At 36.2% G+C, this 24,334-nt stretch overlaps 1 long non-coding RNA gene across 2 annotated transcripts in view; it reads left to right on the top strand.

The window, feature by feature from the left end:
• Positions 1-24,334, top strand: part of LOC136794165 (uncharacterized) — a 905,160-nt gene that overhangs the window by 155,639 nt on the left and 725,187 nt on the right. The gene's annotated exons all lie outside the window — the stretch shown is intronic.

Genomic DNA, 24,334 nt, shown 5'->3' with positions numbered 1-24,334 from the left:
ATGTGTCTGTTTTTGAGACCTGAAACCATAAAACTCCTAAAAAAAAAACATAGGCAGAACACACTTTGACATAAGTCATAGCACATTTTTTAGATCTGTCCCCTAAGGCAAAAAAATAAAAGCAAAGATAAACAAATGGGACCTAATTAAACTTAAAAGTTGGGCTTCCCTGGTGGCGCAGTGGTTGAGAATCCGCCTGCCGATGCAGGAGACACGGGTTCGTGCCCTGGTCCGGGAGGATCCCACATGCCGCGGAGCAACTAAGCCCGTGAGCCATGGCCGCTGAGCCTGTGCGTCCGGAGCCTGTGCTCCGCAACGGGAGAGGCCACAACAGTGAGAGGCCCGCATACCGAAAAAAAAAAAAAAAAAAAACTTAAAAGTTTTGCACAGCAAAGGAAACCATTGACAAAACCAAAAAGACAACCTACTGAATGGGAGAAAACATTTACAAATGATATAACCAACAAGGGTTAATATCCAAAATATATACAGAGCTCACACAACTTGATTAAAAAAAAAAAAAAAAGAGCAGAAGACTCGAATAGGCATTTTTCCAAAGAAGACATACAGATGGCCAACAGGCACCTGAAAAGATGCTCAACATCGCTAATTATTAGAAAAATGCAAATCAAAACCACAATGAGGTATCACCTCACACCAGTCAGGATGGCCGTCATTAAAAAGTCTACAAATAATAAGTGTTGGGGAGGGTGTGGAGAAAAGGGAACACTCCTATACTGTTGGTTGGAATGTAAATTGGTGCAACCACTATGGAAAACAGTAAGGAGGTTTCCTTAAAAAACTAAAAACAGAACTATCATATGATCCAGCAATTCTACTTCTGGGTAAATATTGGGAAAAAATGAAAACACTAATTCAGAATGATAACTTGCACCCCCGGTGCTCATAGAAGCACTATTTACAATAGCCAAGACATGGAAACAACCCAAATGCCCATCAACAGACAAATGGATAAAGAAGATGTGGTACATATATACAGTAGACTACTACTCATCCCCTCCCTTCTTATATACTGACACCATTCTTGGAAATGGATTTTCCAACAAAATTAAATATGCATTTCTGAAGCATATCCCATTAACCATTGGGCATCTTTTAAAATGCAGTCTTTTAAAATGTTCATGCTTATAATTAAAAAAAGAGACTAGATTCTTACTAAATAACATTTTCAGCTATACATTTCATGATTCATGGATGTTCATCTCAATATTACTGATGTATTAGATCTGATGAATCTGTGTGCTTTTACTTTGTTTCTTCAGTTCAACAGGATTTAATTTGATACTCCCTAATATGTTTCACACATAAGTTCTTTACCTATATTTTACAAAATAACAAAAGTAATCTCCTTTAGACATAGTTCTCTGTATTGCATCACCAAAATTTGCACATATTTTCCGGTATTTATGTGAGTTTTGGGATGGTTCTAAAAGCAAGAATATATAAGGAAGTTTGTCTATTCTGTCTTTCTGCTTCATCTAATACTTTTTAAGAAGTCTATTTGACAGTCTAATAGCAAGTCAAATATTTTGGATAGCTAGACTCAGCTAAAGTCTAGATACAAACCACATATCTGATAAGGGGTTGATATTCAAAATATATGAGGAAGACACACAACTCAGTAGTAAAAAAACAAATAGAGTTGACCCTTGAACAACACAGGGGCTGGGAGCACTGACCCTCCACACGGTCGGAAATCTGCATATAACTTATAGTAGGACTCCTTATATGCAACTTCTCCATATCCATGGTTTCAACAAATCTTGGATCCTATAGTACTATGGTATGTATTTAGTGAAAAACAAATCCACCTATAAGTGTACCCACACAGTTCAAACCTGTGTTGTTCAAGTGTCAACCATAATCCAATTAAGAAGTGCGAAGAGGACCCAAATAGATATTTTTCCAAGGAAGATATTCAAATGACCAACAAGTGCATGAACAGGTGCTCAGCATCACTAATTGTAAGGGAAATGCAAATCAAAACCACAATGAGGTATCACCTCACACTTGTTAGAATGGCCATCACCAGAAAATCTACAAACAACAAATGCTGGAGAGGGTGTGGAGAAAAGGGAACACTTGTGCACTGTTGGTGGGAATGTAAATTGGCATTGTCACTATGGAGAATATTATGGAAATTTCTCAAAAAAATTTAAAATAGAGCTACCACATGATTCAGCAATCATATTCTGGGTATGTAACCAAAGTATATAAATCACTATCTTGAAGAGATGTATGCACCTTCATGGTCATTGCAGCATTATTTACAAGAGCCAAGACATGGAAACAACCTAAGTGTCCATTGACAGATGAATGGATATAGAAAATATGGCATACATGGTCACTGGAATATTATTCAGCCATAAAAAGAAGAATAACCTGCCATCTTCAGTGAAACTTGACAGCATTATGCTAAGTGAAATTAGTCAGATAGAGAAAGACAAATGCGATCTCATTTACACATGGAATCTAAGAAAACCAAACTCAGAAACAGAGACAGATTGGTGGCTGCAGATGTAAGGGGTGGGGTTAATGGGTGAAGGTGTCAAAAGGTACAAACTTCCAGTTATAATTTAAATAAGTTCTGGAGATAGAATGTACAGCATGGTGATTATAGTTACCAATACTGTATTATATATTTGAAAGTTGCTAAGAGAACAGATCTTAAATATTCTCATCACAAGAAAAAAATTGTGACTATGTGAGGTGATGGATGTGTTAACTAAACACATGGTAATTATTTTGCAATATATACATATATGAAAAAATTATGCTATATACTTTAAACTTATACAGTGTTATATGCCAACTATATCTCAATAAAGCTGGAAACAAAATTAGGATAATAACGTTTAGGACCATTTGGGGATTAAACAAAACCTTATATTGAATTAGCATATTGTGAAGAACTACAAAATGATATTTATTACTACATTTGACCCTTGAACAACACAGGGGTTAGGGGCACCAACCTTCTGAGCAAAAACCTTCATAACAGCTTTATAGTTGGCCCTCCTTATCCATGGTTCTACATCTGTGGAGTTGACCAACCTCAGATAGCGCAGTGCTGTAGCAGGTACTTAGTAAAAAAAAATCTGCATATAAGTGGACCCATGCAGTTCAAACTCTTGTAATTCAAAGGTCAATATTGTAATTACTACGCCTACATTTTCCATTACTTTAGAGGAGTCTGATTTAAACAGTATAAATCATTCACATGAAGTCTCAAGATGGTTTATATAAACTAGATGGCAGAACAGGATGAAGTTGGATCAAATTTCTAAGAACCATGTATTTAATTTTTTATGGCAATGGGACTAATCCTCTCGAACTTATAGCCCTTGATTTGTGTAACTAGGTCATTCCTATTGATTTTTGGAGAAAGAGTAACAAATGGGATTTCGTAGATTTTACAGAAATACATGCAAGGAGGAAGAAAAGGTATTTTTAAATCATAAAACTTTTCATTGAGAGAGTCAAAGCTAAAGCCATACAAAAGGCAGCACTATCTCCCCTTTACAAATCACATGCCTGGAGGAAAAGTATATCCTTGAAATGGAAGAGTCAGTTCCATCTTAAGTAGTATTAGACTATGCTAGTAGCCTAAAAGGTGTTTGCCCAAGGACATTTTGGCATTTCATCCATGATTTTCACAGGCTTCTGATGTATTCTTGAAAACTCAAAGCTCTGTTCAGTATCTGATATTTGTAGTTGACTGTGTAAAAGATGAAGGCAAACCATTGGACTGATTTCCTCTTCCTTATAGTTTTACAGTATTCTATATTGAAGTGTGGTAATTCTACACAGAATATAATACTGCCTTAATTTCACTAAATGAATGTCCAGAAGGTTGAGAGCTCTTTCATCTTTAGCCTTCCTCCCTTTTCAGCCCACTCTTACACAGTGCCTTTCCTTCTGTAACAACACCTGCCATGCCCCTTTCTGAGATTTTTAAGGGTAGAAGTGATTAAGAGTAAGTTGGAGCAGGTCTAGAAATGGCCTAGAGAAGTTAAGGATCAAGCTCTAGAATTAGCTGATTTTTTGGCTGCCCTAGCAGTGTGTGGGAAATCACTGTGTACTATAGAATTTTCTTTTTTATTCAAATACTTTGAGTTTATTACCTATCTGCCCATAGCTTCAGCCTTCTCTAATTATTTGTTCCCCATTTGAGTATATAGGATAGAATCTTATTCCTACTAAAATTATACTATGTATCTTATTAGTTATAAGGGAGCTAGGTGGGAAGGTAGAAAGCAATGCCAGTAGAGTAATAGTTTTATTAATAAGTAGGACTCACTAATGAAAAACTTCTTTTTTGGAAAAAAATAGAAATCAGAAAACCAGTTTTCTACTCCAGCAACTGATGCTAAAAAGCTTCAGTCAGACTTGCCTTTAGAGTCCCTTCCAAATACCAGTGGAACAGCTACCAAGCAACTTAAGCAACCAAACTAAAGCGTTGCTGTCCCTCTGCTTGAAGATGCTCTGAACATCACAGTGGGGCAGTAAAAAGATGTGTGGGTTAAGTCCTAGTCCTTGTCACTCTATGATGTTGGGGAGTCACATAGCTGATAGGTAACAATTTAGTCATTCTACAAGGAACATTTTAAATTAAGAGCCCAATCAACACAATCCTTGAAAAATAATCAGATTTTTCCTTATTTACTTGGGGAGCAGAATTTTTAAAAACGAGAGAAAACAAAGGTCATCCCTAGGTAAGTAAAAGCTTCACGTAAAGAACTCTTTGCACTGGAGACAAATTATCAGGCCTCATGACTTCCTTAGGACCTGCCTATTTATCCTCAAACAATCTGTGCTCAGAGGTGTTTTTGTCATACAGCTAAAATTGCAAAGTGAACATTTTATATGACATAATTTTTTCAGCTTTTTTTTTTACACTGCTGATTTCTTATATAATTGCTCAACTCGCAGGTAATTTGTAAATCAAGATATTACTATATAGCAACATAGGTAATAGTCCATTACAATAGAAATAAAATAGAAAAAGAGAGAGACGAATAAAATAATAATTATATATTTTTTATTATGGAAAGGCAGTTTCTGCTTTCCATTGAAAATAAGTATAAACTTAGTAGTTAAATTTGATGATAAATGCTTACTTAGATGCCTCATTTGTCCCTTATTATAAAAGTTATATGACCATCAACAGAGATGTCAGGATGCTGAAAAATACAAATAGTTTAAATATGTTTTTCATCAAACTGAAAATTTGTCTAAGGGGCCCTTTGAATGAGATGAAGCTGTTTGGGAGGATCATATATAAGTTTGCATTTAACAGTAAATAACATATAAAATAAAATTCAGTGATTTCAGGGCTTAAATGCATTTATAATTAATGTTCTTACCCACGTAATTAAGTTAAAAAGATAGGTAGAGGATAAATGTGATAGCAAAGAACTAGAAAGAGAAAGACAAATGTAAATTTGTTTCAGAATATTTTATTTTCACCATGGTTATGGAATATTGCAAAGAGAATTATATCAATATGTTTATTCTATTACTCAGGAACTACAATTAATTTCACTAAAATGTAATTTCTCTTTGTAATACATTTTCCAGTACATGGCTTTTTAATCTCAAAAAATACATTTTATTTCTAAACTGAAATGGTGATGGCGTTTGCTTTTCTTTCATTGTGATGGTTCAGAAACTTGAAATTACCTGATGAGTCTGGCAGTGAAGAGACAAGGAAGTAAATATAATCGAAGTTTCATTTTTCTGAAGTTTGCTTTCCTGATGTGTATTCTGATTCTTCTAGTTCTTAGCCCACTCACAGCTGTAGAGAGGTGGCCATTTCCAATGAGTGGTCATTTGTGAAAGTACCTTGTTTTGTGACAGGACAGTATTTGCTACGACAGAGTCAGTAGGTGGGGTGATAACTTCATTTATTGGCATATACATAGCTTTTTATTTATTTATTTATTTATTTTTAGTGGTATGCGGGCCTCACTGTTGTGGCCTCTCCCGTTGCGGAGCACAGGCTCCGGACGCGCAGGCCCAGCGGCCATGGCTCACGGGCCCAGCCGCTCCGCGGCATGCGGGATCCTCCCGGACCGGGGCACGAACCCGCGTCCCCTGAATCGGCAGGCGGACTCCCAACCACTGCGCCACCAGGGAAGCCCATGGCATATACATAGCTTTTGATGAAAAGTATGGGCAGCTGTTTAATCTGCACTAGGAAATTAAAAGTAATTTTAAAAGAGATTTAACAAAATTTTCATTGATGTGAATATTAAGGAAGTCAGAAAAGCCTCAGGTTATTTCTTTTTGTATTTATTATTATTATTATTTTGCAACGGTTAATATGTGTCTTTAGGTTTCTGACAGAAGGAAGACACTTACAAGGATCAGAAGGTAGTATTCCACAAGGGGAAATGTATTTTATACTCAGAAATAGAAACTCTACTTTGAGTTCTATGGAGAAAAAGGTTTACGAATTGATCTAACTGACCAGCTGCGTGTATTTTTTGAAAGAATTTGAGGGTAAACGGCTGCCACTAGGAACAAGTTAATATTTTTTTAAGTGGATCCATTTAAATAAAAAACAACCCTCACAGAATCTCTTTATTCTACGTGGAGAATCAGTCATTGGGTTTTGCCTTTTGATGTGCTGTGGCAAAAAGTATCCACACATAAGTTCCTTTTAGCTTTGCTAATGTTCTGTCAACTCTGGGACCTGCAGATGTAACCTATAGAGATAGTGTGCCTCTTATTGCCAAAGTCTAGTTTTCCCTAAAAGCACACATCATGTTTCTATCTTCTACTCTTGGGTATTTCCTTTCTAGAAATGGTACCCTAATGAATAGTAGACTAAAATAATGGCATGGCAGTTAAAAATATATTGTTTCTTTTCAGATCTTCTGCTACAGAGACAAAGAGAGTGTGCCAGTTTTCCTCCTTTTATTCTCACTTAAAAATTAATATTAGCTGAATCCCTGATAATCAGCACTCAGTCAAATAAACAAATAAATCAACAGGGAAATTATTTGTAAGATAAATGTGATCTAAACTGTCACTACGAAAAGCCAAAGCAGAATTCATTTTATGCAGACCTCAAGCAACTCAATTTCTGAAGGATGACTTTAATGGTAGCCTTAACTAAAATGTATATTTTAACAAGGCATATTTACAGCACATAATAAATGTTTAAATTAGATTAATTAGTATGTATCGTTGAGGCTTTCTTACTGTTTAGAATTATTTGCCCTGCTGAAGTAGTAAATCTAGATGAGCTGAGCACTCAAATGATTCTAATAACAACACTTGGCATTTGTACAGTGCATTTTATTTTCTAAGTACTTTATAATTACAATATTAATTAGTTAAGCGACGTGATCTTGTGAAGAGGTCTGTGTCTTATCCACTTTCACAAATGAGGAAACTTTAAATGCAAAGGACAGTAATTCACATTGCAAGTAAATCAGGTTAAGATTAAAAAACCTTTTGTATGACTTGTGAATGTCTGATGCTGCATTTTACTAAGAACAATTTATTTTGATGTCATGTTCTTTGGATCAAGAGGAAAAGGTTTCATCCCATATACAGATTTTCAGAAAGCTAGCAGAATAAAGAAAGGATAGAAAAGAGAGAGTTCTTTAGTTTCCATTGCATTCTGTCTTCTATACTCAACTTTCATTATATCCTTGAGGCTGAGTTGTTGAGCCTGGAACCTTGTGGGTGAATTGGGTAGCCTCCTAGAGGACCCTTGTCCCCTATCCGAGGAAGCGTCTGCTCTTTACTGAAGCATCTCTAGTGCTTCACGTCAGGGCAAAGGGGAACAATAACTTCAAAGGCTAATGAGGCTGGGAAATTCACTTAAGTGTCTTTGGCTTATAATCTCAATGCAAATTAAATAGGGTTTCCAAAATATTATAGAATAATATGAGATTATTTTAAGCAAGCAACTTCAACAAGCATTGATTAATTATTTATGTTCTGGCTTCTAAGGGGAAACCCTAAAATTAATAGAACATGGCTTCTGTACTAAGAGACTTGTAGTTTAGTAGAAGGATATATACATGTCAACAAATTAAAGCAATATGAAACAGATAGTTGTTAGGCACTTGCCACCGATCAGGCATGATTTTAAGGGATACAACAGTGAATAAAACAGGTAAAACCCCGTGCCTTCATCTAGCAGATATTCCAGTGAGTGAATAAAAAATATTAAAGGTAGTGTGATAAATGAGGGATAGAGGGCTTATAGATGAGACATGCAAAAAGCGGTAGCCAATACTTACCTATCTGCAGGACATTGATGAATTACCATTTGAATTTAATATTGTTAAATGAGTAAATGTTTATTTGAAAGCTAGAGAGAAGAACTTTAGGGCAGCAGGGGTATTGGAGGATGGAGGGTGGCTGAAGTGACAAATGGTTAGGTGTGGACAAAATATACGAAGCAGAGAAAGTTTGGTGGACAAAGACGTGGACATATGAGAGTCTGGTAAACTGCAAGTAATTAGGCAAGGCTGGAACTTATGGTATATAGGCAGTTCCACATAATCTGGAAAATTAAGAGCACATTAATTATGGCTGTGTAGTATACTGGCAGAGAAGATGGCCAAGATGGAAGGTGCTGGCAGATACTTGGCTTGGTGGTGAAGGAGGATGAAGACACTAGTACTAGGTGAGGTGAGAAGAGCCCCCATGTTTACCTGACTTCACAAAGGAAGCCTTAATTAATATGATCAGATAATAAAATAGAAAACCGAACAACAGCCACAGCAGCAAAAATCTTTCTAGTATTTTACCATCTATTTGATTCTTCCTCTATTTCCTCTTCTTTTCCCCTCCCATTATATGTATAAAGTGATCAACTGAGCATTACTGAAAGCAAAGCCAAGCCAACCGAAAACCCTTGAAATTCACAGGCTAACATCAAAAAAGATTCAAACTTAGGTAAATGGAATGCCTTATATGAAATGGAATAAAATTCCACGCTGTTTCACAAGTCTCCTTGTTTTACAGAGAAAACAATCAAGTTGTAGAAAGGTTGAGTGGTTCTTTACAGTATGGAGACCTCTTTAGTCAGGCTTAACTATTTCAAATATTCACTGTGTCCACTAACAGACTATTAGAAATGTAATAACCTCTGTTTGTTTTTATTGTTGTCATTATGGCTACCATTATTGCTCCAGCAACTACTCCAGTAGTTCAGAAACCACTGTTTACTTTTACTTATATATCACCTAGTCCAAGAGAGTGTCACTTATTTGTTGAATGACTTGTAGACATATTTCAAAACTTCTTGACAAAAAAGAACTGGTGCTGAAAAGTACTGAAACTGATGCTAAGGGGAGATTTGCACCCAAATGAGGTTTTCTCACCTTATATCTTACTTTTTGGAAGAACTGAGGGGGATTTATCAGAGAAGAAAAGAAAAACAAGGCTTCCCTGGTGGCTCAGTGGTTGAGAATCTGCCTGCCGATGCAGGGGACACAGGTTCGTGCCCTGGTCCGGGAAGATCCCACATGCCGCGGAGCGGCTGGGCCCGTGAGCAGAGGCCTGCGTACCACAAAAAAAAAAAGAAAGAAAAAGAAAAGAAAGACATTTTGGAGGAAATGAATTTTGAGGAGTGCTCACCTAAGCATTTGCTGTATCATTGTCCTCATGAGGAGGGAGACTGTTTTAGTGTTTATCATTCTCTTAATCTGTAAAGTGTATTTGCTTGTGAACATTTTCAAACTACAAACCCCCAACCTCCTGTCTATAAATATCACCAAAATCTAGGTGTACCTGATTTTTACTCAAGTATTTTTTTTCCTTCCCAAATGTAATGAAAATAACCAAAACAAGAACAAGAACATCATCATCAACAACAAGGACAAACAACAAAGGGATTGATGAGTTGTAGCCAATAACAATAACACAATATTTTTCCTTCTCTGAAAATAGCTTTATGTATATGTTTGAGTAAGAAACAATTTGTCTGGGTCTCATTTTTCTCTCATGTAACAAAGAAGCGTACCAACTATCATCACTATTTTAATAATGTTCTTAGAATACTAGGCAATGCAGTTAGACACGAGGAAATCATAATGTGACAATGTTGAATAAGAAGAAATTATTCTTTTCAGATATTATGATTTTATACCTGGAAAGGCCAACCTAGTTTACCAGAAAACTATTAGAAACTTTAAGATAAAATATTAAGATTGCTCATTACAAAAGCAATACCAAAAGTTCATGGCTTTTCTATAAAAATAAAATGAAAAAATAAGAACCCATTTTTAATGGTAACATAAAAGATAAGTGCGCTATGGGCTGAATTATGTCCCCCCAAATTCATATATTGAAGCTCTAACCTCCAGTGTGATTGTACTTTGAGTAAAGAAGTAATAATGTTTGAGTGAGATAACAGTAAAGAGTGCGGTCCTGATCCCTTAGAATTCCTGTCGTTAAAGGAGAGCCATCAGAGAATTTGCTCTCTCTGCTCTTTGAGGACACAGCAAGAAAGTAGCCATCTGCTAGCCAGGAAGACACCTCTCACCAGAAACTGAACCTTACTGGAATCTTGATCTTGGACTTCCCAGCCTTCAGAACTGTAAAAAAGTAAGTTTCAGTTGGTTGTGTAACTCAGTTCCTGGTATTTTCAGGGCAGCTCAAGCTAACGAATACAGATTTTGGTATTGAGAAGTGGAGGTGCTGCAGAGTCAAATACTTCAAAATGTGCAAGTAGCTTTGGAACTGTACAATAAGAAGAGGCTGGAGGACTTTTGAGACACATGCTATTAAAAGAGCCCACATTGGGGGTGCACTCCGGGGAGCTGGCGCTTCGGGCTGGGTTGCCTGGGCCGGCGAGGACGCAGGGCTCCAGGGCTTGGGGCTGGCCCCCGCCTATCTGGGCAAGCGCGCGTGGCTGGCGTTTCTAAGGTGAGGCTGCGCACACCCGACCCTTTCCGGGGGCAGAGGAAACACCTATGAACCCTTTGGCCTCCTTCCTGGCCTGGCTCCAGAACACAGGGTCAGAAGTTGAGATTTCCACTGTTGAGGAACAATGGAAAAGAGCTGCAGCTGCTCATTGGAGAACTGAAAGATTGAGACAGAGAGCTCGATGATATGGTTGTAGTACATCAAAGACAACTCCTTTCATAGTAAGAGGATCGGCAGAGAGTGTTGACTTTGGAAGAAAGTTACAGCAAATTAGAAGGTCAGACATACATTCAGCAGCATCTGTCATGTACTTGTACACACCAACACATTAAAAGGGCTCACGGGAAAGATAGAGAAGGAGCATTTCAACACAATCCCTGCTACCCTGGAGTTTATTTTAACTGAAGATAAGAGGACTTCATGAACACTTACGAACGAACAGACAAACACAATGTGAATTAAAGAAGGGCAAGCAAAGTACTTAACTGTAGAAAGGGTGCTGGGACAGCTCCAGTCAACATGGAGTGTCAAGAGTGAACCTGAAGGAAATTAGTTCTGAGCTAGAATATGAATGAAGATGCCATAGAACTGGCCATTCCTCTTGAAATGACTCCAAGATTTTAAACTTTTGGTATTAAACTTGATCTCAAGTACCTAAAACAGTCATCTTTTAAAATTATAGCAGTCTCAAAAATGGCTTACAAAAATTTCCTTTTGTACCATATTTTAACTGTCATCCCTTTGGTGCTACCCTAAAGTCTGAATGTTCTATTGACACTGCAGTAATACTAGAATGTCCTAGAGGGGAAAATACTAGATCTGTTTAATAGAAAGATATTATCCCCTTCTTTTTAACTTATTTTACACAAAGGATTCTGTAAATGTGACAACCTAAATATGAATAATTTTTCCATTTCTTTGATGACCATACCCACCCACATGTATATACACATAAATGCAGTATTTAACACAATTGTACATTAGATGGAATATAATATCTTATATAAATATCTTTTATATAAACATATTAAAGAGTAAAGATAACATTATATACAAGCATACCTTGTTTTATTGCACTTAGCAGATATTATGTTTTTTAGAAACCGAAGGTTTGTGGCAAGCCTGCATTGAGCAAGTCTGTCGGCACCATCTTTCCAGCAACGTTTGCTCACTTTGTGTCTCTGTGTCACATTTTGGTAATTTTGTAATATTTCAAACTTTTTCATTATTATCATATTTGTTATGTTCATCTGTGATCAGTAATCTTTGATGTTACTACTATGACTCGCTGAAGGCTTGAATGATGGTTAGCATTTCTCAGCAATAAGGTATTTTAAAATTGAGGTATACACATTGTATTTTGGACATAATGCTATTGCGTGCTTAATAGACTACAGTATACTGTAAATATAACTTTTTTATGCACTTGGAAACCAAAATATTTGTGTGACTCACTTCATTGTGATATTCCTTTTATTGCAATGGTTTGGAACTGAACCTGTAATATCTCTGAGGTATGCCTGTATAAACATCAGTATCTGGTTTTAAAATCAGCAAGACATTTGAATAGGCATTTCATGGAAAACTGAATGGCCAATAAATGCACAAAAAAGTAAAAAAAAAAAATAGCCCACATTGCCTTTACCAGATTGTTAATAGAAATATGACATTAAAGGTCATTCTAATGAGGTCTCAGATAGGTACAAGGAACATGTTACTGGAAACTGTAGGAAAGGTGATCCTCGTCACAAAGTAGTAAAGACATTTTGGTGAGGATGTGGAGAAATTGGAATGCTTGGGCACTGTTGGTGTGATGTAAAATGGTGCAGCTGCTATGAAAAATAGTATGGCTGTTCTCAAAAAATTAAAAATAGATTTACGATAAGATCCAACAATTCCAATTCTAGATATCTACCCAGGAGAGTTGAAAGCAGGGTCTCAAAGATATATTTGCACACCCATGTTCATTGCAGCACTATTCACAATAGCCAAAAGTTGGAAGCAACCTAAGTGTCCAATGATGGATGGATGAATAAACATAATGTGGTATATGCATATAATAGAATATTATTTAGCCACAAAAAGGAAGGAAATTCTGATCTATACTAAAATATAGATGAAACTTGAGGACATTATACTAAGGTAAATAAGCCAGCCAAAATAAGACAAACACTGTGTGATGTCACATATGACGTACCTAAAAGAGTCAAATTCATAGAGACAGAAAGTAGAATGATGGTTGTCAGAGACTGAGAAGAGGGAGGAATAGAGAATTATTTAATGAGTATAGAGTTTCAGCTTTGCAAGATGAAAAGAGTTCTGGAGACTGAATGCACAACAATGTGAATATACTTACTACTGAGCTCTATACTTAAGAATGTATAAGACCTGGTGGCCCAGTGGTTAGGACTCTGTGCTTCCACTGCAGGGGGTATGGGCTCGATGTCTATTCGGGGAAATAAGATCCCGAAAACCTTGCAGTGTAGCCAAAAAAAAAAAAAAGAATGTTAAGACGGTAAATTTATGTTACGTGATTTTACCACAATTTAAAAATTGTTTAAAAAAAGTTAAATAAAAGCAAGTTGCAGAATAAGAGCCATTTGTATAACACCATTTATACAAATAGATAAATCACAATATAAAAATTGAATTAGGGCAGAAGAACTAACTAAGGATAAGAGAGAAAAGGAAAAATTAATTCTGTGTTTTATTTTTACTTTTGTTGTATTTTGGAATTTTGTCCACAAGTATTTATTATCTTTACTTTGAAAAAAATATTTAGAAAGGTAGATTGATATAGATAGGTAGACAAATAGATGCATAGGCACACGAATAGATTGATATATAGTTGAGATGGACCATATGAAATTGGTGATATTTGATCAGTTTTGATCCACAAAAATGGCAATCTCATACAATTCAATGATATACAGGAATCAATAAAAGAAAACAAAAGTAGCTTAATTAATATTTATGATCTTTTACACTTTTAATTTTCTAAATCCCCAAAATGATAGCTCTAAAAAAGTCTCAATTTAGTGTTAAAAATTTAGAAGTACACTGAGTTTTCGATGTCATAACCCAGAACTTCATTGGAAAATTTGCTTGCAAGTATTGGTGTTTGTGAAGCATTTTAGCTTATTGAATTTGTAAGGTTAGAATTTAGGCCTTACCTCATTGTTTATATATAATCCATGTATTGACTTAAATAATACAGACATATGTAGCATCTTAAAGAATATTTCTAGACAAGTCAACTTTGATTATCATAGAATGTTTTTCACATACTAATTATATCAAGAGAGAATATTTTAATGTCACAGAAGTGGAATTGCCCTTTTTGAATGCACATCAGTATAAAAGACACAGAACAGAAAAACCATGATTGTCAATGAGAAGAAGCTTATAGTGTTTGGTTCAAAAACCTTTCTTCACCTGTGATGAAGCTCATATTCCTTAGGCAGATAATGTATAGTAATAGTTGAAACATATAACAAATATCCTTTCTTACTAATGTATTACATTTTATTAGCTAGATCAATATTGCTATAATTTCCACCCATTAGCATCTCATTGCTGTAAAGTACATAAAAATATTTACATTAACACTGATCAAAATTGCAACAGTGTGTATTAAAATATGAATGACATATAATCAGAATTTTCTGTTTCTACTGCCTCCAGTTATTTCTGACCCCAGATATGAAGTTCAAGTTTATACTTAATAGCACAATTATGTAAATCTGTAATTCTAACACTGAATTACAGCTGGTAATGATCAATAATTATATTTATGTATGATCTGAAGTTAATACTGCCACCATAGATTAATGTAAACAACAAAATTATTTCTGCAGTCGAGAGCTAACAAATCATCATAAACAGAGAACTAAAACAATCTCTTCAGAGCCTAATTCCTCCAGCAGAGTAAACAGATTTTTTATTCCCAATGAATGTAAGGCCCCCAATTAAAAAGAACACAACTGTACCCAAAATAACGTGATGGCTGAGTATTTCACTACACTTTTAAATTCTTATTTCAGTCTTCAGAAAAGTGAAGATATCTTGAAGTATCTGATATGCCTTTTTTGAAGGACACTGGGAAAAAGTGAAAGACAGAAAAAACCAGAAATTCTAGAAAAATACAGCCAGTTAATTTAAAAAACAATTTGGAAAATATGTATACTTTTCTGTACATTACAGAGTTCAAGATCCTTCCATTAAAAAAAAAAGAAACACCTTTGCAAATATATCAGAAAATTGTGTACAGCTGTTATGTCATTTGATCCTTTCTTGAATTGATACCATAGCTGAAGGAAACAAAAGCTTGAAATATGCCACATAAAATAAACTTTAATTTTCAACAATTAGGAATGCCTGAACTAGAGAAAAGACATAGGAATCTTGCTTTACACCTTTGCATTGCTTAGTGTTGTGTAAATAGTAGAGGTGAGCCAGACTGGAATACAATAGAAAGAACTGAAGAATAACAGGTGCAGCATTGTAAAATTATTATGCTCCTTGCTAAGACTAAAGTCAGTGTCATATTTTTTTATTTCACCAACTAGGTTAAAAGAGGAGGAATTTGCTAGAAGATAAGCATTTTACATCTGTTTTATTTAACATCATTCACTTATGTATGTTTTTAGCTAACATTCATAAGGGGCTTCCTGTGGGCCAGCCACTGTTCTAGGTAGTTTGTGTACGAGAACTTATTTTTTTTTCACAATTACTCTTTGAATTAGGTATTATTAATATCGTCATTTTATAGATGAGAAAACCAAGACACAGATGGATCCAAGCTCATATAGTTAAAAAGTGGAGGAGGCAGGATTTAAACCAGTTTCACCTGAAACTAAAATCATGTTCTTTGTTTCGTATCACACTGCATAATCAAAATTATCTGTATTATGTAGTGGAACTCTGTTAAAATACAATTTTTGTCTTTGTAATTGAGCAAAAAATAGAGTATTAAACATCGCTCCACTTCAGGGTTTCTCATCTTTGGCATTATTGACATTTGGGGGTCAAGGGATTCTTTGTTTTGGAGACTGTCCTGTGCATTGTAGGATGTACAGCATCATCCCTGACTTCTTCTCATTAGATGCCAAAAGCACTTCCCCACCCACTTGTGACAACCAAAATAGTCTTTGAGGAGAAAAATCACTCCCCCACGGAGAACCACTGAATCTTAGCCAGATCCTAACTACTGCATATAGTAAAACACATTTTTTGATACATTCTTTTCAATAACCTAGAATACTTGTCCCATGGAAGTCAGATATTATCTTTATTCCCAATCTACCTAGGAAACTTCACATCTTGATTCCATTGAGGATGAATTTGGGAAATGAAAACTGACAACAAGAATTAGTCATTTCCATGTAAACAACTTCTCATGAGGATGTCTTGAGATGGAAGCCCTGTCTTTTATGGATTCTCATCTCTGACATAGCTTATTTTTCACTTGTGACTATACTGACAATTCACATAGACATCAGAAAGGAGGTAATTTCTACTCCTCCTCACCTACTGACACAACTACTTTATAAATCCAAAGATTGCTTCTGAGATAAGTTAAAACCTATATTGGGAATGTATTTCTCTTAATTTAGATGAAGTTCTGGTTTCTTTTAAAGGTCATCTTAACAGAATAATCCCATTCACTTTCATGCTATAGAAACTTCTCTTGGGTAGTAAGGAATTATTGGCTGAGAGCCTGAGTCTTTGTGAACAATACTAGTTGCCTTTTTAACAGAGAGAATAAAGCAGAATAACTCTAAGCCTCCTTTCAGAGGTTCCTTGTGACATGATGGTCTCCTCACACTGTGAATTTTCCCCCAGTGATCTGGGTTGATAGACTTACATTTCTTACATGTTTCCTGTAGGACATTTCAAGCAACTTAATCAGGGGTAAGCTTGTTCATTCTACCTTTTCAGTGCAAAAATGTTTCAAAGACAATACATTCATGTGGAATTTATTCAACAAACATATATATAGCAGTTATATGCTAGTCACTGATTTAAGAGATTCACAAAAAATTATCTCATTTAACTCTTATAGTACTATGAGGTAGGCATTACTATTTTTATAATCACCTCAAGTGTAAAAACAAACTGCAGCACAGAAGGTTTAATTAACTTGCCCAAGGTCACATGGCTAATAAGCTGTAGAAGCAGGATTTAGAGATGGGCGGTGGTTCCAGAGCTAGCACTCCAAGCTCTCAGCCGTACTGCCACTCCAGAGTGTTCTGAATCTTTTTTTTCTTTTAAGAGAGTCTATTTCTTTTCTAACTTGAAAATACCTTTACATTTCTGCAAAGAAAGATTTGTTATTATTAATATCTTTATTCATATAAAAATTCCCATTTATCAGATAGCCAAGGTTTTTGAGACAAACTCTAACCCCAAATTTGCAAAATGGAACCCTGAGCCAGATTTTGCCCACAGGAGGGGGAGTGCCTGAGTGTGAGCGTATGTGTGTATGACTGAGGTTGTTATTATTACATTATTTGCCAACATTTAAAGCTTTGGGAAATTTCTTAGAAAAATATGGATTTTAGGGGGGTTTTTTGGAAATAATTGGAGGATTAGAAAATAACAGATTTAGTTTTCCTATATGGCAACCATCTGTCACAGCTAAGCAGCTGTCCTTTTCACATGGGACATGTAAGCCTCAACATTCTCTACTACCTTGCATCTTGCCAGTCTCACTCACTGTGTGTCTTGCTAGTGTCTGTGGGAATTTGAGTTTGTGACCTCTGCTCTAGTCCCTGGAAGGAACAAGACAGAACTTAGTTCTCAGAGGACATAGAACTCTTCACGGCTGTACCATTTCCAGAACTTAAGAATAAGGTGGGGCTTCCCTGGTGGCACAGTGGTTGAGAATCCGCCTGCCGATGCAGGGGACACGGGTTCGTGCCCCAGTCCGGGAAGATCCCACATGCCGCGGAGCGGCTAGGCCCTTGAACCAATGGCCGCTGAGCCTGTGCTCTGCAACGGGAGAGGCCACAGCAGTGAGACGCCCGCGTACCGCAAAAAAAAAAAAAAAAGAAAAAAGGAATAAGGTGAAATATTAGGCTCAGAAAAATATCCAGAGACCAATGATCAAATCTGGGTTACAAATTATAATATTGCAACATTGTGATTTATAAGAAATATATATTTGGTCATTCAGATGTCCACATATATATTTCTCACATGAATTTTGTCTTCATCCATAGTTCCTGGCTCACTGCTCCCAAAACTCTTGGAATTTCCTGAGTGATAAGATCAGTGGGGACATCTTTTGTATAATACTTAGTCTGTGGTCCTCAGTTCCTGGAAAGGATTCAGAGTCATAAAGGCAAAGGGTTGTTATTCATAACAAGCCTCTAACCACCACAAATGGGTTTATGTTAATGAGGTGACTTTTGGAAAGCACCTAAGGATGGCGGCTGGTTGTCAGGTGAACCAATCACAGGGGGGTAGAACTTTTAGTCCCACACCTTGAGTTCTGGGGAGGAGAGAAGGCGCTAGAGGTTCATTCAATCACCAATGGCTAATGATCTAATCAATCATGCCTGTGTAATGAAGCGGCCATAAAAACTCAAGAGGAGAGGATTCTGGGAGTTTCTGCGTTGGTGGAGGTGGTGGGAGAGTGGTGCACCCAGAGAGGGCAAGGAAGCTCCTCACCCTTTCCCCATACCTTGCCCTGTGCATCTCTTCCATCTGGCTGTTCCTGAGTTTTATCCTGTAATAAACCAGTAATCTAGTAAGTAAACGGGTTTCCTGAGTTGTGTGAGCCACTCTAGCAAATTAACGGAACCTAAGGGTTGAGTGGGGTTTGTGGGAACCTCTAATTTACAGCCAGCTGGTCAAAAGTTCAGGTAACAACCTGGACTTGAGACTGGCATCTGAAGTGAGTGTGTGTGCTGGGGATGTGGCAGGGAAGTTGGGGGGTTGGGGGAGAGCAGTCTTGTGGGACTGAGCCCTCAACCTGTGGAATCTATCTCCAGGTGGTTTCAGGATTGAATTAAATTTAGGGCTCTCAGCTGGTGTCAGGATTGCTTGTTGGTGTGGGAAACACCCCCGACTCTTACGGTGGAAATTGGGTTCCAGAACCCTATTAAATATAAAAATCGTTAAGTCTGACTTTATGTAGAATTACCATGCCATTACCCTAGAATAGGCATTATATCCTCCCCTTGATGAGAAATAGGAATTAACTTAACAAGTGGGGCAGCATTGATGGTTAAATTGGCCCAGATGTGCAGAATGGAAGTTTGCAGAAAGGTCTAATTTTGTCTTTCCATTATTGAACACAAAAAATGTGGGCTATTTTGATAAAAATATCATTGTATTTCTAGACTTTGTATATTGAGCTTCATTTTGGCCAAAGAATTGTATAAAAATATAAATTGTTCTACGATTCTCTAGTAAACATATAATAGACCATATTCTCTGAGCTCCATGAAAGGAGAAAATATTTAAGGATTTACTAACAGAAGAGGAGAAGGCTATTAAAAATATCGTTAACTTTACTTAGCTATACACCAGAATTTCACAAAAACTTAACAGTGGTTAAATAGTTTAATTTGGGATGGCAGACAATTAGAGGAAGCAGCTGATAGCTGGGAGACTGTAAATAGTCTGCAATGGGTATACATAGTTATGTGACAAAATGCTTTGAATAAAATATAAGGGCATTTGATTATAAATAAAAAGTGACAATTAAGGGAGAAAGAAACTATGAGTCAAGGAGAGAATCTCCAATGCCACAATAAATCTATTACATTTTTCTCGATAGAAAAGCAGAAACTACAGAAACCTCTATTGTCACGATTGCATCAGTCACTTCATGAATCCCATTTTCAATGAAACTTTTGCAGAAATCCTAGTACATTATAGGAATATTTATTGTAATTACATGGATACGCTCCCCACTATTCAGGATCAGAAATGTTTATATCATGGTATCTTGGTTGACGATCTGTATAAAGCTCAGAGTAGGCATTGAACAATTGATGATAGGCCAAGCTTATTCTGCAATTAGCAAATCAGTTTGAGAACTAGAAGATTAAAATATGTGTAGAGGATAAAACCAAGCCTGTGCTATTCAAAGCAGAATGAGGACTTAGGTATTTGAGGACTTAAGTTTAAAGACTTCACCTATACCCAAATGAGGAAAGCTTGGTAGTTAGCCCCCAAGCCACAGGACATGTATACTTCAAGATTTTATACTTTGTGATATGTCAACCAATATCTATTACATTATATATATATTCTTAAATTATCTATTTAATCAATTCTTTATAGTTTAAGGTGTGCATTTTTGTCCTTGTTTATTCATCCTATGGCCATTTTCAAGCACAGAATTAACTTTTTTTTTGAGGCGTTAAAGAAGAACCTTACTGGGTGAATCTGACTGATATCTAAGGATTCCATTCTGGCGTATAGACAAGAGCAGACCGGGTCAGGGCATCCCAGAGAAGGAGGTAGACAATAAATAGGAAAGAGTTACAGGGCCTGGGTGAGGCAGAGACAGTAGTAGTTCAAAGACTGGATATCTTTACCATGGCTGCAGACCATGAAAATAGGGGGAAAAGTTTCCTCAAGTTGTGTTTTAATAGTAGATATTTGAAGAAAGCCGGAACTAAATTAGATGGTTCAAAACCCAAGTCATCAATCTGGGGGTCTACTGGGAGAGAAGAAGATGAGATACTATATCAACTATCTATTCCTCATAACAAGCCAACCTTAAATTCTTTGGCTTAACACAGCAACGATTTATTATCTATCATGAGTTTGGGAAATTCCTTTGCTGATTTTTGCCTCTTGGTTTCTCAGGTGATTTACATTTCACTGGAGAATCTGCTGGGCTAGAATGTCCAAGATGGCAGATGGTGTAGACTGTTGGCTGGGGAACCTCAATTCTTCATGGGCTGTTACCCTACAGGAGTCTAGATTGGCTCCTCACGCGCCAGTCTCAGGGCAACGTCACACAACTTGTACGCAACTTATTCAACTTCAATTCTGTCATATGTTATTCATTATAAAGCAAATCATAAAACTAGCCCAAATTCAGTGGGTAAGGAAATAAACTTCTTCTCTCTCCCTTTTTTTTTTTCTTGGCCACACTGTGTGGCTTGCGGGATTTTAGTTCCCTGATCACGGATCGAACCTGAACCTTTGGCAGTGAGAGCATGGAGTCCTAACCACTGGACTGCCAGAGGACTTCCCCAGACTCCCTCTCTTTATGGGAGGAATTGAAAAGAATCTGTGGACATACAGCAGAGCAACAGCATTGAATCAATACTGGGTGTTCAAACGAGAGCCCTAAGAGCATTTTTATCAGAGTTAGAGAATGGGAAAGTTTGGAGTAATTTTCAAGGCAAAATGTGGGTGCCCACAGGAAGGGTAAATGTTTGAAATGTTATTCCTGTGAATGTTTTGGATATATTTAAATATGTCTATGGGGTGTACACAGCTACAGAATGAGGCCTAAATAGGGATTTTTCGGTGGTAGCATGATTTCATATATGTAACAGAAATATACATACATAAATAGTTGGAACAATTACTTCTTTCTTTCTTTCACTATTACAAGCTTTTAAGTGCTCTGGTTACAAAATAACTCTGAACTCACACTGGACTTTGTGTCCTAAATCGATATGAACCGGGAGTGTTTCCTACCGAATAATATTTCATTCTTTTCATTGAAAAGCAAACTCAGAACGATTCTTCTGCTCTCAGGAGCAGAAGACACTTATGCATGGATCTCAGAACTCTTGGGAAATTTTTTCTTATATCGTAGAGTCAGTTTTATCTTGGATTATATCTAGTTATATCTTGATTTTTGTTTTCTAATTGCTAATCAAGAGGGCAGAAAGCAGAGGATCCAGTATTGTTCTGGTGGGGTTTTCAAGAAGAGAATCACAGTTCTAAGCCTTTCTTATTTTAAGTGAGTCTTAAACATGGCTTTATATAACCACATGAATTAAGGAATGGCTGGTTTGGTTTGGTATTTTGTATTGTCCACAACTGATTAGGTTTATCTTTATGTTATCATTAGATTACAATACAATGATCATGCATCCTGCATAACTCAGAACCCTGAATACATTTAATGAATGGAAGTGATTATCTGAATTCACTCTTTAAATGTCTAGTGTATTCATCAGGTAGTTTAGATATTTTACCCAATGAGATCTTGACTTATTTTAGTTTTAATCTTCATTTGACTTCTTAATTATGGCAGATAATAGATCTAAATTACCTTCTTTAAATTAGATCAGAAAGATAAGATTAAATTGCACTTCTGACCAAAGTATCATTTTCCACTTACTGAAGAACAGCGTGCTTATGCTTCCAGTCATGTTAAATTCTACGGTTTCCTCCACTGTGCAAAAGTGAGCTTTATTTCTCTTTTGTATTTTTTTTATAACAGCAAGTACACACCACTTCCTATATTTAACATGTACTTGCATCCGATTTAGGTTTAGTTGCATATTACACAGCTTCTAAATAATTGTGGGTAGAAAGTTAATTTTTCCTCTAGTGTTTAAAATTCCCTGAGGTAGGCAGAACAGGGCTGGTCTGGCTGCTCCAAAGCTACTCAGGTATCATGTTCCTTTTAGATCATCCCTCTCTCACTCCTAATGTGTGCCCATGGAATCCAAGGTAGCTAGTGGAACTCCAGGTGTCATATGTATGTTCTAGAAAACAGGATAAGGGAAGAAGAGATAAGGGGTGACTCCCCTCTCTTCAAGTATATAATACTTAATTTTCATTTTACTGACTCAATCTCAGTCACATAGCTGCATCTGCAAAGGAAGTTGGGAAATGTAGTCTTTTAGCTGAGTGCATGGCAGTCCATCAAAAATTGGGATTCTGTTGGTAAAAAAGAGGCGAGGAATGGATATTGAGAGGCAACTATCAGTCTTTGCTACAGTACATTGTAAGAATTAATTGAACTGAAAAGAAATGATTATGTAGAGATTTTTGATGTGTGCTTGGAGACTCACTACTTGGCAAGGTGTTTGAAATCACCTAATGTCTCATTATTTGGTACTTTGTGTCATTTAAAATGAAACCTGAATTTCAATTACCAGAAGATGCTGTAAACTCTTAAAGTATGAATTTATTTATCTTCAATTTCTGCACTGACTGCAACAGCTGCATCTTACCAGTGAACCCCATCTGATAGAAACACGTGTCTGATTTCCATTTTAGTTCTGGCATAGTAACTGTGAAAGACTTTGGTTGGCACTTAGTTATATTGCTAATGTGTCACCTACTATTATTGCTACTGAATCAGCTTTTCTGTCACATCTCTTATCATGTAGCATATCTGTAATCCCCATAAGTAAGCTAGAATTATATCCTTTTCCAAAAATTTACACCTTAATTCTATACCTAAGTATAGGTATAGACTGACTTGTGCATTTCACATTTTGTTTTCTATTTTCACTTAAATTCTAATACCATTATTTTAAAATTGTCAATCAAGACTAAAAAGAAGGAAATCCACTAGAAAATTATACAGTTGGCAGCACTGTGTAAAAAATGGTAAAATTGAATATATTTATTACTTTAAAAAATGAGATTTTTTTGTTTGTTTGCTTTATTTGGTTCCTTAGAACATTAAATCCTACAATTTTTACCTGACTCAAAAATTTGGTCTTTGCTGCCATTAGTTAAAGCATTGTCAATATCAAGAAATCAGAATTTTGGGAGGTTTAAACATTTCCTTAACAAAATGTTTTTCACAGGTCCTTGTGTTTGTTTATTACAGAACTTCCTAAGGCTATTTAATAATTATGATCATTTCATTTTTTTATGTTTTTGAGTCATATTTCAGGTAGACAATTCCAATGGGCCAAATCCAACTTTCCTAGTTGATTCTTATTTAACTTCCATTTTCCATCCACCACATTGACCTGGGACTGTATTCTCTTCCTACAGTATCCATTTTTTTATTAATGTAAACTTTTAGTAAAGCATAAAATACATACAGGAAAGTAAAGTATCCTAAACGTGTATCATGAATTTGTGCAAAGAGAACATACCTATTTGTAACCAGACCCAAGATTAAGAATTAGAACTTTACTAGACCCCAGATTTGACTTGTACCTTTTTCTAGTCACTATTCTCCCTCTTGACTTTTAGCACTAAAGAGTTGGAGTTACCTATTTTGATCTTTATATAAATGCAATTATGCAGAACGTAGAGTTTTGTGCCTGCCTTCTCTCATATAGAAATGTATAGATTTTTTTTAGATTCTCATTTTTAGATTCATAGATTTGTGTGTGTGGTGTAGTTCATTCATTCTCACCACTGATTAACTTTCAGTTGTCTTTGCCTTATGAACAATCTTCTTATGATGTGCTTTGGTACAGTTTCTTTGTAATTATTCTGCATGGGATTCATAGCACTT

Source organism: Kogia breviceps, chromosome 4 (assembly GCF_026419965.1).
Source record: "Kogia breviceps isolate mKogBre1 chromosome 4, mKogBre1 haplotype 1, whole genome shotgun sequence".
NCBI classification, from domain to species: Eukaryota; Metazoa; Chordata; class Mammalia; order Artiodactyla; family Physeteridae; genus Kogia; species Kogia breviceps.
Note: the sequence above shows the minus strand (reverse complement) of the source record. Positions and strands in the feature narration are given on the sequence as shown.